This window comes from Anolis sagrei, chromosome 5, assembly GCF_037176765.1.
Source record: "Anolis sagrei isolate rAnoSag1 chromosome 5, rAnoSag1.mat, whole genome shotgun sequence".
NCBI lineage: Eukaryota > Metazoa > Chordata > Lepidosauria > Squamata > Dactyloidae > Anolis > Anolis sagrei.
The window spans coordinates 33,927,518-33,944,535 of NC_090025.1; the positions used below are offsets into that span (position 1 = coordinate 33,927,518).

A 17,018-nucleotide genomic window follows, 5' to 3' on the forward strand; every position below is an offset into this window, starting at 1 on the left:
TGAGAAAGCATGACTTGCCTATGTCATTCAATGAGTTTTGATGGCTTAACAGAAATTTGAACTCTGGCCTCCCAGAGTCCTAGTCCAGAACTTAAAGCACTGTTCGCATTGGTTCTACGCTTTACTCTTGCTTTAACTATTAGGAACAAAACAACTATATTATGAAATGTGTCATTACATTGGCAGTTTTAAAATTATAAATAGGAATGCATTTTCATCAAAATCAATTAAATGATTGTCTTTTAAAACATTCAGGTATGCTATCTAATGATGCATTTAGGGCATCTTGTCTACTTTGACCCTTAACTTTGAGCACAGAGAGAGAATTGTCTATGGTAATCATTCCCCAGATATAGCTCATGTTCTTAGGTTAAAGAAAACTGCTATTCACTTTGTCCCTCAAATCAATTCTAACCTCTGAAGATTTTGATTAATCTAACATAAAGATAGCCCATTCAATTTCCTGTGCATGCCAACTTTGCTTTGTTTCATATAAAGAATGAAGGCCAGGGATTGCACTCTAATAGGTTTGAAAATAATACATTCTTTTCAGCAGGACCTTGTGGAAACATATCGCTATCAATGGAGAAATATTGTACATGAACCACAATTTCTCATTCATGAAAGCAAACATGTTCTCTCTACTCAAGTGACATGTTTTCATCTAAAAACAAAAGGCAATTTCCACAGGCAAAAGCGGTAACTTTAATGCAAATATGATTAGATATTACTGTGAAAATGGCAAATTTTTGCCTGAAGCACTTTTGTGAAATTTCAGGCACATCTCTTTGCATAAAGACAAGCTGGATAATGCAGGCTAAGTATGTAGAAATAAAATGCATATTTTACAGCCACTTTCTCATGCATTGAATTAAATTTATAGTATTATATAATGATTTGTAGACCCCTCCTGCTGGTGTAATGGTTTTCATTGGTAACAGCTTTAGACAAAAACCTAACATGCCCATATATACCACCATAAGTTATGGCAATTGAGCTTAGGAAAGTTATTTATTTAGCCTGGCTAGTGTATTCTTGGAATTGCAGTGCAAGAAAGTACTTCTTCCATCCTCTGGATAAGAAGCCTTCATTTCCTAGCTCTAGTGCTGCTAGAATATGCTCAATAAGTTGCATTCTACTTAATGAAAACATTAACTGAACAGCTGCTATGGTGGGAGAAGCAAACATGTTGAACATCTTTGGAGCATACACATTAATACCCTTTTGCAATTCCATCATCAGGCCCTAAACGGTTCTGGCCATACTTACCTCTCCGAACGCATCTCCACCTATGAACCGACTAGGACATTAAGATAGTCTGGGGAGGCCCTGCTCTCGGTCATCGCAGGCGCGGTTGGCGGGGACGAGGGACAGGGCCTTCTCGGTGGTGGCCCCTCGGTTGTGGAATGCCCTACCTGTGGACATCAGACAGGCCCCTTCACTGCTGGCATTCCGGAGGAAGGTCAAGACTTGGCTTTACGAACAAGCGTTTGGCTAAATAGTGCAATGAATACATGAAGATGGTACAACCGAACATAGGAATTGGTATAGGATTATGATTACGGATTCTGATTCTGATTTGTTTGCTGATGCTTATGATAATGATTGTTAACATATTGTTTTTAATTGTCTTCTTTGATATTGTTATGATAACCTTTACTATGTAAATCGCCTTGAGTCGCCATTCCGGCTGAGAAAGGCGGTATAGAAGTAAAGCAAATAAATAAATAAATAAATAAATAAATAAATAAATATTTTTTGCTGACATAAAGATGGTCATAAGTTTGGGGAGAAGGAAAGGGGGGTTGTGTTACTGGACTATGTGGACAGCAGACCACTTTACTTTGAAGCCAGTCAGCTGCCCACTCACAGTCTGAAGTGCGGTGCTGCTACAGAGTTCCAACTTTACTTAATGCAGAGCTAAACCAGCTCAGCTTTATTGATGCCATGTTAAGGACTAGAACATCACCTGGACATCTATGTTCAACATCCGATCCTCTTCGGGTTGTAGGGTTGGTGTAGACAGGTTCTGAGATCCTTTTAGCATGTAGACCTGAGTTGTTTAGTTTTCATGGGCTTGGAGTTTTGGTTGTGATAGACAGTCACAAATCATTCTGTTAGCTTTAGCAGCTATAGCTGAGTTTGTTACTATATATTAATAACAATCTGATTATTTAAAAGTATGGACTCAATTAATTTAGGATACATACTTTAGATGTTTTATATTTGTTGTTTCCTTCCCTTATTCTTATAGTTCTGGACTGAGCTAATACATTCACAGATCTAAGTTCCACCCTAAAACGTATCTCAGTTTGCCTGTTCTTCCTGTACGAATGGAGATGAGAAGGATTATGCTTGAAGAAAACAGACCTGGAGCAGAGAAATGCAGAAAAGATAGACGAAGAGAATAAATCTGTACACAGCTATCAACTATGCAGACAAATGTCCCCTTCAAATATATATTAGTGGACTGGTTGAATAGCTGTGGGTAGATTGATTCCCCTCACCTATCTTTCCTGTGTTTCTCTGCTCTAGGTGATCAGCATTGTCAAAGCTGGCAGCACCAATCAGTCAGACGTTCGGTGTGGATATTCACCTGTTCAGAAACCAGAGCCGCTGGCTGTGCTTGAGGATCTTTGGACCAGCTCTGGTATGATGTATGGCTTATGAATTGGAAGAAGCCTGGAGTTCTGTTAGCAGTATCTAAAATGCTCAAAAATCTGTAATTTTATTCAAGGATATGGTTTATCTATTTTTTTCAAAAAAATTCAAGGGCTAGTAAAAATTGCTTGAGGATATTTTTGAAGACAAGTCATTAACTCAGATTTTTAAAACTGCTTCTTATGAGGAAGGCAACTTCAGAGATGCTGTACTATTTATTGTTAAGATTCAATTACAAGATGATATGCCCAAAGGCATAGACAATAGTTACTGTTGTGCATACACACATGCCCATAAATGTATTCTCTTCCACCCTTGAAAGCCTTGGTTTCTCACAATGTGATTATCATAGAGGTCACATATAGTTTAAGTTTTATTTGGCAACATTTTCATAGCACAGATATGCTGTGCCTTCAGAACAAATTATTTCAGCACTTGAAGCATGTGTGTATGTTTCCATGTGAATCTGGATCAGATGGAGCAGATGAAGCCTCTCAAAATTAGGGATTTACATTTACATTAAGAGGACCTCTTAAGATGAGATTTATTTAGCTCCATTTTTCCTTCCCATTTTCCTTTTATCAATGGGACCTTGATAGGGCCTGCTGAGCTTCGTCAGATGATGTCCATATTCCCCCCATAGTCGCAAAATGCTTCCTCCTCCACCATGGAGAGGAAAGTGGTTATTTTAGGTACCTCCCCTTTTCCCCATATGATGTGGGAAAGAGAGACAGGGCAAATCGCCTTTCTCCCATCTGACAAATTACATAACCCATAACCAACATAATCATATAATATAGATTAACAGAATAAATATTTAAAAAACTAAGACCTTGTTAAGAGGTGAGGTCATTCCAACAGCTAACAGGCTGAAATCAATTCCAGTATCTAGAGGGGATTCAACATATCTGGTGATGGTAAATATTGAGACGTCTTAGTGCATAAGTGTATTTTAGCAACTTTTTAAAGGCGAGGAGAGAAAGGGCTATCACTTCTCCACATTTTGCAGTTGAGTCTTCCACATTTGGGGAAATCATGAGGGGTCAGCACACTTGGAGTGCAATGGATGAGCATCCTCCTGGGAAAACCTCCTTCATGAACAAGTTATCTCCTCTGCTAGGGAAGATGAGGAACCTGACATGCATACTGCTGCTGCCTCAGCTGCCCTGTTAGCCGGAATGCTGCCACTGCATTGTACCCTATGCCCAAAGCTAACTGAAAGCCACATAATTTACAAAGACAGAATAATTTACAGGACAAGGAGGAGGTTACAGCATAGCTCTGGCACTTTACAACCACCTTCATGGAAACACATCTGCCTGGAACTGATGCTTGTGCACAGGAAGAGAGAAAAGACAGTCCGTGGAAGACAGGGAAGCAGAATTCTGGATCATAGTGCCTCAGTGATGGCAACAGAGTGATGGTAGTCTCCACTGCCCAGCTAGCAGGTGAGGGTGGGTGGGTGGAAGTAGATGAGGGTAGCTGGGAGAAGTAGGCAAGGGTGGCATGGTCTGATTCCTTTTGCTCAACAATGCTACCCAGCCAACAAACAGGTTATTTAGTTGAAAGCAGGCTCCAGGCCAGACTTGAGCACCTCTTTGCAAAAAAAAAAAAAGAAAAAAAAAGGCTTAGGCGGGGCAGCATCAACCTCCATGCCCGGTTAGCAGGGGAAGGCAATTGGAGAAGATAGGTGATGGTAGCATAGCCTTTTCTTTCAGTAAGTGCTATCACCTGGTCAAGAAAAAGGGGAGAGAATCTTTGGGTGGAAGCAGGATCCTTCAAGGATGGGAATATATAAAATGTAATATTAAATACTTGAGATATCTGTGTTTTTGGACTTTAATGGCAGCCCTGTGTCCCTAACTTCTATGAAAGTAGAAGGCTAAATGTATGCACTGGTTATGCTTTGTCATTGAACTTGTTACAAGTATATAATTCAAATCAAAAACTGAAATTGTTCTGCAGCCAATCTCTTGTTTGTAAATATCATTATGTTATTTACCCTAATTTGTTCTAAAAACATGAATTGTGGCAGTTCTTTTTCTTCCTTTATCATATTTTGATGGGTTTAAGTTACACCCATAATAATGATTATATGAGTTGGACATTTCTAGTTTTGAAATGTTAGCTCCTACAAACTAATGGAGTAGAGCAGGTGTGAGCAAAATGTAGCTCTCCATGTATCAGTGAACAACACATCCTTCCAGTCTTGCCAGCATATCCAATGGTAAGTAATATAGGAGTTGCTATAGAGTGGAATACATTAGAGCAAGAGCATAAATCAGCTGAATTACACAATATTACCTAATACTTTTGTGCTAATTCTTCTCTATAGTTAGAAGAACAAAATTTCTCCAGCACCAAACCACAAATACTTTGATATTATCATTAGAACAAAGTTACTTGCATATGAAAACCATTCAAGGGCTGGTTTGTTCATACTTGTTCAATTGCCTATTCTTGGACCATTTTTCATAACAATGAGATTTGTTTGTTTCTGCTTCCAAAAGATGGTTGAGAAAGGTAGACACCCACACAAGTGTGGGCACTTAATTCTGTCAATAGAACAGAACTGGCACTCCATTCACATGGAACCATTTTGTAGCACTCAATGTATGTAGGAGATTTTAAAAAGCCCCTCTGGTGTTGCAATTTATGCCGATCAAAAATGAGTCAAAGCTTTGTTTTTGAAACAAAGAGCAGCAGGCTTATTACGGTCCAGTAGGGTTATTCTTCAGTACTTATAAGCAGAATAGGCTTTAGAAGTTACTGTAGCTTGGAGCAGGTGCATGGGAAGGAGGCCTGGGAATAAATCATTGCTCAAGACACTGAACAAGTTTTAAAAAATATCCATAGAATATTAATAGAATTAATAGAATTTCTGCCATGAAGTGTTATCTCAGAATGTTCACTTGCAAAGTTACATGTTTTTGACGTAATTTATGTTTGTTCATTAGAGCTCATTCTGACAATATTAACATTTTGTTTTGCATGATGTTGCAAAGATTAGACCTTACTGTTCATGTTCATTTTTTTAAGTCTGGGGAAAAGAATATTAATGAATTATTCTTTAAAAAAACTATATCTAGGAATATCTAGGATGTGTGTGTGTGTGTGTGTGTGTGTGTGTGTGTGTGTAAGAGAGATTATATTATATTGCTCAAAAGGCAACATCGTTTTTTTCAATAGTTAGGAATGACAATTCAACCATTTTGAACAATTTGCTTATATTCACATTAAAATTTGATCTTTTCCCAAGCCACACTAGCAAATGTACTTGGCATCTGCCATTTTTTCCAGCACAATGAGATTATGTTGCAGTGCATAGTCATGCTCTCTAAAAACAGCTGGTGATACAAATTCATGGTCCTCTGTGAATTCCTAATGCTCAACCTACAGTATAAGTGTAAAGACTGCAGATGTTCCAGCTGCAAACAGGAAATCATCACTAGATATCGAAAAGTGTTTATGAAATACAGACTATCCAAGCTGTACTTGGTGTATTACTCAGGAATTACTAGTAACCCACCATCACTGTCTAGTGTCTACAATAAGTTACTCATCAAAGTGGCTGGATTATGAATTCTCCAAGTTCAGAGATATTGTCACAGTAAAAAAAAAACATGAAATAATTCTTCAAGCAAAGACTGATTCCTATTCATCCAGATTAGAACTTTCATTCATGTGATTGGCAGAAAGATGTGATTTATTTCTCAACCTCTTTAATAGAAGAGTATCAATGGGGAAAATGTGGTCAAACAGAGTGAAATTAACATTATTTTCTAATTGTTGCTATTGACTCCAGAAAACATGGCCAAAACGCATAAACATATTTCTAATATATGTTGGAAACATAGTCTGTGAAACAACAGGGAACGATTATCCAGTTTGGAAATTATCCAGATGGAAAATTCTATAGAAAATATTAATAGCAAAGAATGGTTTTAATGTTATTTTCATATATGGTGATTTTCTGTTTGTTTGTTTTATGTAGGCATTGAGTATTTGCCATTGTATGTTGGAATTCACCTTGAGTCCCCTTGGGGAGAAAAGGCAGAATACAAATAAAGTTTTTATTGTTGTTGTTATTATTTACTAAAAATTATTTATCTCCCCAGTCTCTCTCACATATAAAATTTCAATTACACTATTGTCTATACCAGTACCATTGTTCGTAAAAATTATTCAAGTTATACAGACTGGAAATTCCCATTTTTTAAGCTTTGGAATCAAATGGTAAGAACTGAAAAGTGTATATTAGAAAGGCTAGTTAGCTTTAGATACTTAATTTATCCACTGTCAAGCATGGGGAATTAAAAAGGCAGATTTGTTCATGGCCTTATAAGGAGCATATTACTGCAACTCACATTATCAGAATCCTCCCTCAAAGCACACTTTTCATTATTGGCAAAAGAGTAATTACTATAATGCAAGAGGTAAAAGGTTGATTGAATTATTTTATATTGCTTTTAAAATTATAGTCTTTATCAGATGACATTGAATTATGCACTTAGAAAATTACAGCTAGTCTTCTAACAATTTCCTTAATACAAGAAAAACTCACTGTTTGAAGACTAGTGCTCAATTAGATACCTATCATTCAATGGATAAAACTCCCACAGGCTTTTCAAATAGGAGATATTGCCTGAGGAGGTGCGGAAACCCAATTCATAATTTCTTCCATTTAAGTACATCTTTTAGTTGATATTCCACTGTTCATGCTGGCTTCTTCTGTGTTGTATCACAGGGAGAGCTCACATAATGAACCCTTTTCCATGAGCTTGTAGGGCTGCCCATACTATTTACACAGTGAGGCAAATTCTTCAGGTTGCAAATGATAGGTGACAATGATAGAAGGAATGATGGAAGCTGCTTAATGTCTTAGCTTTTACCTATTCTTGGAGAACCAATGGGTATCTGCCAGATAGCCTAGGTTCAGGAATGATGGAGAACATTATCCTATCTTTAGTATTGAAATAGATTTCAACTTCCATTCCAGTTATTCTTGCTCTGTACCATTGGAGAGAAAACCGTATTGTTTGCCTTTTGGTAGCAGACAATAAGATGAGATAAGACAATAAGATGATAATCACAGAGATCAACTGCTTTTTCACTGCTCCCCCCCCCCCAACATTTACTATTAGATGGAAAGATGGAACAATGACTAACACTTTGCTAGGTGAACCTGGCCCTGGTATCCTTTATCCAAAATCCCTGGGACCAGAAGTGTTCCATATTTTAGATTTTTTTCTGGATTTTAGGATACCTACATTTTTATAATGCAATATCTTAGAGGTGGTACTCAAACAGAAACACAAAATTCATTTCTGTTTCATATATACCTTACACACATAGGTGGAAAGTAATTTTATGCTCAATATATTAAATATTGTGCATGAAGCAGAGTTTGTGTACATTGAACTAGCAGAAAGCAAATTTTATACTATCTCAGCCACCCACATGGACAATTTTGGAATATTTTGGATTTTTGATCAGGGATATTCAGCCTGTTCCTTTCCCAACTCTTGACATTTATTATTTATTTGAAACATTTATATTCCGCCATTCTCATTCCGAAGGGGACTCAGAGTGGAGCACAACATATATATGGCAAGCATTCCATGCCAGAACATAAAATAAATATAAATATACACAAACTACCTACAGCTCAAAGTTCAATGATACACTGATTTTTTATCTTTTGGGATGCACAGGATGAATAAAATAATCTGTGGTACAACAGGGAAAGAAAATTCCTGAAAACAAACTCAGGCTTTTTCCATGGCAGAATGTACAAAAGGTGTATCGACCTGTTATTCGGTTTTCCATCCTATGGTGCAGTTGTGTCTGCATCTTCTTCTCTTACTCCAAGGCTGGAAGAGTGGCAGTTGAGATGGAAGGAGGATCTTTTACTTGGTTTTGGACCTAGGCATGATGGAGACATGCCTTTCTCTTCTCTCTATATATAGCTAGGATGGTGACAATTGGGTTAGGGACTTTCAATCTGTTTATGAGTCAAGGCATGGTGGAAATGTCATGATCCCTTAGTATACTACTGTACAATTAAAGGAGCAATACCTTATTGGCTATAACACGTATTGATCCTATTTTTTCCCCGTTTTCATTTTTTATGCCAGGTTATTTCATGTTGTTAAATATTGATAAAATAATTAAAACATCAATAGAATTGTGCTTTACATTTCCAGTAAGAAAGCCTTTAATAATCATAGACTGTACGTTTGCTAATTGCAGCATTAATAAAAGGCAGTAATACCCAGAATTGCTTGTTAATGAGGAGATGAAAAGTACCCTGCTGTATTGATACTATGGTTCATCCCTAATCCAAATTAAAAATGTATACTGATTAAGGGAACATTATTATGATGTTTTACAGAAATTAGTTGAGTGGAATTGTTAGCTTGGTAATCCTTGTTTTTCAAACTTAATTGTAGGGACTAGAATTTGGGTGATGTAGCCAAATGACTTATTATGGTAGTGGTGATGGTTGGTTTATGAGGGGGAGAGTAGTTGAGAGAATTGTGGTGCAAAGTCCGGAGGATTGCAGAAGGGTATAAAGAAAAGGAGCAACAAAGTGAGATAGGAGTGAGAATGGAAAACACCTCTCATAGGGCACATGTGTGGAGTTGGGCTTGGATAAGTTGGTAGAGAAGGTGGAGATTTGAGACCAAAGGAAATATATATACAAAATAACAGAAATGAAAAATAGAGAATGAGGGAGAAAGGACATAGGAAGGGAGAGAGGGTGAGAGGGGGAATAATATCAGTGCAGTCAGTGACACATTGCCTTCAGATGCTTTTGTGTGTTCCTAAGAAAACTAGGGGTCCCATCTACACTGACCTTTTAATACAGCTTTCAAGATGACTTGAAACTGTGACACTATAAAATACAAGCTGCATGCATCATAAACATAGATTAAAGAGGTTATCATGCATTTTAATAAGATGCAGAAAAGTTTGAGATAAACTGCTGAATCTCTGCATCAGATCCCAATACACCCCAAATTACAGGTCAAAACCAGCTCCACAAAATGCAGAGTATTATTATTATTATTATTATTATTATTATTATTATTAACTTTATTTGTACCCCGCTAGCATCTCCCGCAGGACTCGATGCGGCTTACACAGGCCGAAGCCTCAAAACACAATACAATAAAACGTAATACAATAATAAGCAAAGCAAATCAAACAATTAAGCAAAATAACAACAATAACTACATCAAGACACTGTTAAAACTGGTTCGGCATTATAGAGTACATTATAGATTTCTACCCTTGCTGAACTGCTTTATAGACTTCCAAATGTGGAACAAGGGGACTGCCAAAATGCCCCAAGGATATACCTAGTGAGCAGGGGCTAACTGACCCATGCTTCTGGAGTGCTGATGTTTATAACTCCCAAAAATGTGGGTGGGGGAACAAAGAAATCCACAGAGTAATTTGAGGCCAAGTTCCATGGTTAATGTAATCACCTTCTTCAACTCCAGACCTATCAATCTAATCACCCACAGTGAAACTGCTTCCAAGCTGCAGTAAATAGTCAGTGTATAAGGGCCTTATATTATTTACTAAGTACTTGTGGTTAACGGGTATACTAAAACCATCCTAATGATGCTGTAGGAGATACCCTTAGTCAGTAAACTTGTTTAGATCAGAGGTAGACATCTAGATATTTTTAAAATTCAAATCCTATCATTCCTACACTATTGGCTGCTTTGAGTAGATCAGATGGGTGTTGCAGTCCAACAAGACAGAGGTCTTGTAACCCTTACTTTAGACTTTTTTGAACCAAGTTGTATCATCTTGCACAATGGAAGTAACAGAATATCATTGTATGTATTTTGATGTTGATATTTAACTGATAATGGGCATTTTCTCAATCTGTTCTTTGTGAATGCCTGAAGACAGCTGAAAAGAAGAGAATCAACACACTTAAAATGTGAACCAGGAGAAGAACTGTAAAGATGACAAATAAATGAATCAAAAAGTAAGTTAAGCATGAAGTCTACCTAGAAGTCAAAGTGATAAACTGAAATAGTCAAACTTTAGATAGACTGTGAGAAGACATGAATAATTAGAGAAGACAATCACAGTTGCTACATTAAAAGGCAGCAGAAAAAAAGGAAGACTGGAGGTTGAAAACAAGGTGACAATTCACAGGGTTAGTATAAGTTGAAGTTGACTTCTGGCCATGGATGAGAAGGGAAGGAGGAGGAGGAAAGGAGGAGGAGTTGTTCTGATCCCTATTCCTTTCTCTGTATATAAATTCAAGCATACATGCACACTGGAAACATTACACATATTTATTTTCTCACATCCCTTGTCCAGAACTGAGATAGATAGATAGATAGATAGATAGATAGATAGATAGACAGACAGACAGACAGACAGACAGACAGATAGTAGGCCTGGGTAACAATGGAAAATTTTGTTTCTAAAATATATTCGTTTTTTGGGGGTTTTTGCGTTTTGATATTTAAAAGAATTCCGAAATTTTTCTTTTAAAAAGTTCGATATTTACGAAATTTCGTAAATGTTAAAAAAATTACGAAACATTAACGAAACAAATACGAAACAATAACGAATCGATTCGTTAATGGCGGACGCGACCGCGCAATACACTAAAAAAACCTCCAAATGGGACAGGGGGAACTTCTGAAGCTTCCCTCTCCCTCTGTTGTTGACTGTTGGTGTGATATTATATTTTTTTTCACTAATTAAACAAAAAACAACTATAAAACTTGCCCCAGACATGCGGAAATAATAACGAAATGACCTCAAACCGATAACGAAACGAATACATAACGAATCCGAAGCATTTACAAAACGAATTTAAAAATTCATTTCGTTTTTAAGTTGCTCCAGAATGGTTCGTTATCGCTTCGTTATCAAAAAAAATAACGAATTTTTAACGAATTGCGAATTAACGAAACGAAACCGCCCAGCCCTAATAGATAGATATGGGTTTTTTGGACTCTGAACTTTGACAAACAAACATTTGGTCATTCTATCATGTTCATCTATCACCATATTATTTCACAATATCAGTTTCAGGGTTGACCTGAGAACCCCCTCGATGGACTGTCACCTTGTCGTGGTGAGGGGGCTTGCGTGTTCCGATGAACCTGTGTGCACAACAACTGGAGTCGTGCACTCCCAGGAGTGGCCGCGGGGGAGGTTCCAGACCAAGCACAGTCCGAAGACCCAAAGACCTCGACGGTGGAGCAGGCGGAAGATAACATGATACATGTTACAATGGCTGTGAAGGTGGAAGAAAGCTGCAACAGACTGAGAAGCCATGGTCATTGTGTTAAACTACACCACCAGTGGAACCTCACTCTGTGAAGACTGTGAGTTAATCTGTTGTGCACTGTCCTCTACACATTAAAAAAACTCACACACAGGCTTCTTCCAAAGAAAATAAAAATAAACCAATGGAATGGAAAATGGAATGTTAGTGGACAGGAAAAGAGATTTAAAGATGGACTCAAAGCCAACCTTAAAAACTCTGGCATAGACACTGAGAATTGGGAAGCCCTGGCCCTTGAGCGCTCCAGCTGGAGGTCAGCTGTGACCAGCAGTGCTGCAGAATTTGAAGAGGCACGAATGGAGGGTGAAAGAGAGAAATGTACCAAGAGGAAGGCGCATCAAGCCAACCAGGACCAGAAACACCTTCCACCTGGAAACCAATGCCCTCACTGTGGAAAAAGATGCAGATCAAGAATAGGGCTCCACAATCACCTACAGACTCGCAAGAATTCTGATCATGGAAGACTATCCTACTCAGCCAACAAGGGATTGCCTAAGTAAGTAAGTAAGTAAGTAAGTAAAGTGACCTGAAAAGAAGCTGAAGCAAAATGTGGCAAACACTACTGTATGAATGCTTCCAGATTAATGGTTCCATGTGTTAGAATGCCCCTCAAAAGACTCTGGCCTGAATCAATATACCCAGTTACACAATTGTTTACACATAGACAAATTTATTTATTTTATTTACTATATTTATATCCTGCTCTTCTCACCCTGAGGGGGACTCAGAGCAGTTTACAGATTATGGAAAAATTCAATGCCCCATTATACATACAAATAATAAACATTTCAAATTATAAAATAGTTAAACATATGAATGTGATAGAACAGATTAAAATATAGTTTTCCAATCACCCTCCCCCCACAGACCAAACATTACTCTGATAGTAAAAGTGATCTTATGCGTTATTACCATGGGTTAAGGCAATATAAAGTGCTCATGTAGAAGGCTACAAGATTAGGGTACAGGTGCCACAGTTTTAAAACACAGGAACTTAAAGTGCAGGAGTACTAAGGTGGCATGAGGGTGCAGCTGTGGGCAGGCATGTAGCCGGGCGGGGGCTTGAGGGGCTTCAGCTCCCCCCGAAATTCTCATGGTGGTTCGCGAAAAGGCCTTAAAGGTAAAGGTAGTCCCCTGACATTAAGTCCAGTCATGTCTGACTCTGGGGTGTGGTGCTCATCTCCATTTCTAAGCCGAAGAGCCAGCGTTGTCTGTAGACACCTCCAAGGTCATGTGGCCAGCATGACTTCATGGAGCACCGTTACCTTCCCTCCGGAGCAGTACCTATTGATCTACTCACATTTGCATGTTTTCGAACTGCTAGGTTGGCAGAAGCTAGGGCTGACAGCGGAAGCTCACGCCGCTCCCTGGAATCGAACCTGCGACCTTTCGATCAACAAGCTCAGCAGCTCAGTGTTTTAACCCACTGCGCCACCGGGGGCTCCCTAGGACTTACTGGTGCATATCATGATCTGATCACCATGCTCAATATATCCCATATGCACGGGGGTATTGGGGTAATGATACAAAAGGTTTGCTAGGCTAGACCCTCTTTCACTCAGACTCAGCACCCCCGAAACTCAGCCCCCCGAACCCCCCCTGAAATTTTTTAACCCCCCCCCCCCCCGAAACAAAATCCTGGCTACGGGCCTGGCTGCGGGTCTCCTCATGGGTAAGCCCAGGGCCGAGCAAGACAGGATAGCAAATGCTGAGGCCCCAGGGTCTCTCCTGCAGCAGGGCCCAACAATGTTCTTCCAGGCCTCCATTTATTATGTGGGATTTTTAAAAAGGATTTATCAGTTATTTTTAGTATGCACAATTGACAGCTTTCTTTTCTTGTAAAAAAATAAAATGGAAATAGAAATAGTAGTGAGGAAAAGCTGGAGATGTACAACTGGGAAATGAGCTTACCCGGACTTTCTTAAAATTCTGAGAATAGGCAGAGCTTGGAAAGTTCACCACTTTGGACTCTAGCTCCCAGAACCTGCCTGGCCAGCATGGTCTCTGGTCAATCCTGAAATAACTGTGTCAAATACCTAGGTGTAAAAATAGAGATTGCACTAGCTGGCTGCTATATTGTAAGAAAAAATTCTAGCCACAATGAATATATATTAGAGAGTTTTACAAACCTGAATTCAGGTGTGTTAACATGAAACCTGAATAACATTGCAAGAACCTTCATTTCAGGAATTCCTGACACAGAAAAGTCATTTTTTCCTCTCCTATGTCTTCATGCTGAATAGTGATCTGGGTGCAAAATGAAATGAACCACGAACTGGTTCAGCAAGTGGCCAGTTATACAAAACAGTATTGATCAACATGATACAGTGAAGTATGCACCATCATACCCAGGCTGAACTTTTCAAGACAGATGAAACAGCCTCAAGAAAACTGCAAAAATCTTGTGGCATCTAAGCATAAAGTACATCACCTCCTTAACTGTTATCAGTTGATGAAAAATTAGATTGCTCACACCCAATATATGCAGAGCCAAACAAAACATATGCAAAAATCAATGACAGCAGCTATAAATGCAAATTTATGACATGCTGGGAATGATTTTATATCAAACATTAATCAGGCTTGCTTTCCCCACCATCATCTCCAGCTTCCTGCATCTCAGCAGTACTGCTTAACAGCTAACAACTTGTAGATCAGCATGAATATGGTAGAGGATCTGCTGTACTGACTAAGACATTTTGACAGGTGCAATCTGGGTAGAATCCAAGATACTGCTAAGCGGGGTGGCTGGGCTGGCTATTACAAATGCACCAAACTTACTTCTCCATATTTCAAAGATCATAAAGATCTGGGATTGGAAATGTGATGTTTTAAGTTGATGTTAAAAGAAAGCTAACACTTTATTCACCCGAATTTTGGCAAATAATAAAAAACTATTTCTAAAATGTGTAATTTGCCCCTTATCCTCCATTCATTGCCTCTGCAGGCAGATATGTTTTACACTGATGGGTTTTTTGAATGTTTGGATAAATGGTTTTAAAGTTTGATATGTTTTAATGATTGTTTTAATGTATATATTTATTTCACTATGTATGGCCATATGGGATCGAATTGCAGCCTATATGTAAGTCGTCTTGAGTCCTCTACAGAGTGAGAAGGGCGGGGGTATGAATATAGTAAATAAATAAATAAATACATTTAAGGAAAAGGTGTTTAAGAGTGTATTGTTTTACTTGCAGTATTCTTAATTGCTCTTTTTATTTTTTTGCATGAGCTCAGGCTTGCCAGAGAGATTAAAAACAATAAAACGGGTTCCTTGGTTATGTCAGTAGACAAAGGGGAAAAAATGAAATTGTATGACCTCTGCATGGAGAAGGTGGTGAAATGCTAACAGAGCTGCTCAATAGCTTTTTTGTCTCAGTCTTCCCCCAAAAGGAGATTGGTGTTCAATCTGAGCAATGTGGAGTGGATGAGGTAATAGGAGAATGCAACCCAAAATAGGTAAAGAAGTTGTCCAGGAATACCTGGCTACTAGGGCTGTGCAACCACGGAAAAATTTGTTTCTAAACTCGATTCATTTTAGGGGGTTTTGCATTTCGTTATTTAAAAGAATTCCAAAATTTTTCTTTAAAAAAGTTTGATATTTACCAAATTTCGGAAATTACGAAACAATTTCAAAACAATAACGAATCGATTCGTTAATGGTGGACGCGATTGCGCAATACGCTAAAAAACCCTCCAAATGGGGCAGGGGGAACTTCTGAAGCTTCCCTCTCCCTCTGTTGTTGACTGTTGGTGTGATAATTTATTTTTTTATCACTGATAAAACAACAACTATAAAACTTGCACCAGACATACGGAAAGAATAACGAAACAATTACGAAACAATTACGAAATAAATTTTAAAAATTCGCTTCGATTTTTAGTTGCTCCTGAATGGTTCAATATCGGATCGTAAACCACTTTAAATACGAATTATTAACGAATTACGAAATTACCGAACGAAACCGCACAGCCCTACTGGCTACTCTAAATGAATTAAAGTCTCCAGGGCCAGATGAACTACGTCCTAGAGTATTGAAGGAACTAGCAGAAGTCATTTCAGAACCACTCATAATAATCTTTGAGAATTCTTAGAGAACAGTGGAGATCCAAGCAAACTGGAGGAGGGCAAATATTGTCCTTATTTCAAGAAGGGAAAAAAGAGGACCCATCCAGTCAGCCTGACTTTAATATCAGGAAATATTCTGGAGCAGAACATCAAAGAGGCAGTCAGCAATCACTTAGAAAGGAATGTTGTGTTTACTAAAAGTCAACATATATTTCTCAAAAAGAAGTCATGCCAGACTAATCTTATCTCTTTTTTCAATAGAGTTACAAGCTTGGTAGATGTAGGGCATGCTATGGATATAGCTTATCTTGATTTTAGTAAGGCCTTTGACAAAGTCCCCCATGACCTTCTTGCAAACAAATGTGGGCTAGGCAGAATATTAAGCTGATCTGTAATCTGTTAAGTGACTGACCACAAAGGATGTTCACCAATGGTTCCACTTCATCCAGGAAAGAAGTAACTAGTGGAGTGCCACAGGGTTCTGCCCCGGGCCCAATACTGTTCATCATCTTTATTAATGACTTGGATGAAGGTTTAGAGGCCATATTTATCAAGAGGTGCCAGGTGCACACAGTTTTCTCCCTGCAGGAGGCAGTTTTCCAAAGCATTTTAAGGGGGCTTCCCACTTCCCAGGAAAGGTAGATGGATTGACCTGGACGTATCCTATTCTGGTCTTCTTTTATAAAACCCTCCCTTCTCTCTTGATTTGGAGGCACCATAAAGAGGAACTGGAGCCATAGAATGTCTTCCCTCCCCTCATGCTTAAATCTCCTTTCTGCTTCCAGATCAAGAGAGAAGGAAGAACTTAAGAAACCTCACATCCTGGAATCCTTTTCCTTCCAGGGGCTGCCTCCCTCTCCACAAAAAAGAAACCAAAAGCGGCCAGTTTTTTACAGTCACTATTCTATTGTGGTTGCTAAAAATGGCAGTGGATCCCATGCAGTTACAGGCTTC

The 17,018-nt window shown here is 38.5% G+C and overlaps 1 pseudogene; it reads right to left on the bottom strand.

The window, feature by feature from the left end:
* Window positions 1–3,635: 3,635 nt before the first annotated feature.
* LOC132777373 (U1 spliceosomal RNA) lies at window positions 3,636–3,789 on the bottom strand (annotated as a pseudogene).
* Between the last annotated feature and the right edge of the window lie 13,229 nt (window positions 3,790–17,018).